This window comes from Gekko japonicus, unplaced genomic scaffold, assembly GCF_001447785.1.
Source record: "Gekko japonicus isolate JY-2015 unplaced genomic scaffold, Gekko_japonicus_V1.1 scaffold14009, whole genome shotgun sequence".
NCBI classification, from domain to species: Eukaryota; Metazoa; Chordata; class Lepidosauria; order Squamata; family Gekkonidae; genus Gekko; species Gekko japonicus.
Genome location: NW_015187571.1, coordinates 1 through 2,605, shown reverse-complemented (window position 1 = coordinate 2,605; position 2,605 = coordinate 1). Strand labels below are relative to the sequence as shown.

General features: G+C 47.4%; 1 long non-coding RNA gene across 1 annotated transcript; it reads right to left on the bottom strand.

Moving 5' to 3' along the window:
• On the bottom strand, positions 1 to 1,858 carry LOC107124974. The gene is made up of 3 exons (XR_001483004.1): positions 1,846 to 1,858; positions 126 to 299; positions 1 to 40 (listed from the first exon to the last, which is right to left on the bottom strand). It is a non-coding gene; the product is annotated as an uncharacterized LOC107124974 (long non-coding RNA).
• Between the last annotated feature and the right edge of the window lie 747 nt (positions 1,859 to 2,605).

The following is a 2,605-nucleotide window of genomic DNA, read 5'->3' as shown; positions in this document are numbered from 1 at the left end:
GAGCCCACTTTGAGGTGGGACATCCGCATGGTGTCGTCTCCTGTGGGAGCAGAGGAAAGTTATGTTCCCCCCCTCTTGAAGGCTGCCCTGATGGCCCCCCCCCCGAGGCGTGTCCCAGGACTCACCCGTAATCTTGGCAGTGAAGGGACTCCCCGGGATGTGTTTGTCATTGTATTTCACCAGGATGTTATAGTCACCGGGCAGAACTGGAAGGTAGGACACGGTACAGGTGCCGTCCTGGTTATCGGTGCAGCCGATCTCAGCTTTGGAGGGACCTTCGATGGCCAGAGACAGACCACCTACCCAGACAAGGGAGAGAAGCCGGAAAGCGAGAGGTCCATTAGTCCCAACACCCTCCGCAAGCGAAGAAGAACCAGGAAAACGAAGTTGCAGGAAAACAACAGCTAGATAACTGAAAAGTTATCGAGCTAAAATGCAAAATATCTTAGAGCTTGTTCCTAGGTTAATGAATCTATTAACAGCTCTTTATGTCACCAAAATCCTTATCGTATACCTCACCACAGCTGAGTCCAGGTTGTTGGAAAAAAATGCAGGTCAATTGGAACTTATGTCCACCGTTCGTTGACCTGTCTAGTATTGATACCTTTTTGACAAGCAAGTTTGGAGATGGTTACATGACACTAGAATTGACTCCGGAATGCCTCCTATTAGGAGCAAATTGGAATAAAGATTGACCTCAATGGATAACTAATGTTATTGCGATCCTTTTATCGGCCGCTAAACTCGCCATAGCTTCTCGTTTGAAAATCTCAACTGCCCCGACTCTATACATACGGCATACACGACCAGGGCTATTTTGGGGCAGGAACGCACAGGAACGGAGTTCCGGCTGGCTCCTGAGTTGGCCACACCCAGCAGGAACTCATTAGCATAATAGGCCACACCCAACAGCAGAAACTCATTAGGATTAGCTACAGTCCGCGTGTGTGGCCTAACATGCAAAGGAGTCCCTGCTACAAAAAAAGGCCCTGGGGTTTTGACAACACACAAGGTAAACAGAATAAGAAGCAAAAGGTGGGCGTGGCTGGAGGACCACACTTTTGGCAACACAGGGCTGCGGCCTAATATGCTAATGAGCTGTGGTGGTGGGGTGTGGCCTAATATGCTAATAGGTTTCAACTGTTGTGGGTGTGGCCTGTTATGCTAATGAGTTCCTGCTGGGCTTTTTCTACAAAAAAAGCCCTGTACACGACGATGGAATCACTGTGTTTTAGCTAGGCTTACTTTTAATTTGGATCGGACGATATCAACTGGAGCACTCTTAAGAGTTTAAGAAAATCTGGTCACCCCTCTTAACTTGTCTTTCTAATCAGAAGGAAATTCAAAAGGAACTATCTCATCATGCTGTCGAAGGCTTTGACGAGGGCTTTATATCATTGTTTATGTTTAACACATGTTGATATATATTTTATAGTCAATGGGCAGTGTTCCCTCTAAGCTGAGTTAGTGTGAGCCAGCTCAGAGTCCTTTAGCCTCCAGCTCACGCATTTTTACCTTAGCTCAGGAAAGAGGGCTCCAGAGCAAACTAATTGATGCAGCAGCCAAATCGCTCACTCACAACTTTAATGCCGGTAGCTCACAAAGGAGAATTCTTGCTCACAAGACTCCACAGCTTAGAGGAAGCATTGTCAATGAGTATACTTTTAAATTATATTTACTATTCTTATGTCCTTAAATAAAAAAACAAACAAACCCAAAATAAAAAAGGTGTATAACATAAAAAGTGAGCACAAAATACCTCTTTATACTAATACATGGCTTCTCTCATGTCCTTATGTTATGTTCTCTTATGTTCTTATGTCAGGGATGTGCTCTTAAACTCACCTTCACCCGCATCAGAGCGGCTGACAAACTCCTTTCCCTTCCCCTCCCCACAACAGACACCCTGTGAGGTAGGCTGGGCTGAGAGAGCTCTTTCCAGAACTGGCCTTGAGAGAACAGTTCTGAGAGAACTTGTGACAGACTGACCCAAAGTCACACCAGCAGCTGGGGAGGAGCGGGGGAATCAAGCCCGGTTCTCCCAAATTAGCATCCACACACTTAACCACTACTCAAAACTGGCTCTCAATGGATGATGGGATATAAAAAGACTTCTCTGCCAGATACCCTGAGGAGCCGCTGCCAAGCTGAATAGACAATACTGAACCTGATAGACCAAGAGTCTGATTCAGTAGAAGGCAGATTCACGTGTTCGTGTGATCTCCTTGAGGAGAGGGGCCATGGCTCAGCAGCAGAGAATCTGCGTGGCATGCGGAAGGTCCCAAATTCAATCCCCGCCATCTCCAGTTGAAAGGACCAGGTAGGAGGGGATGAGAAAGACCTTAACCCAAGACCCTGGCGCAGTGGCAGAGCCTCTGCTTGGCATGCAGAAGGTCCCAGGTTCAATCCCCAGCATCTGCAGTTAAAAGGACCGGGCAAAAACTGGCATCATCGAAGAATTCCAAGCATTTCCCGCACCCTGTCCTCCATCAAATTTTGATAGCCTTCCGTCATGACTTGTTCCCCAAAAAACGTTACCTGGGATGTGCATGTTGTCGTAACGGATGTCCATCTCGTGCAGGCCGGCCTCCGTGGGGGCGTACCG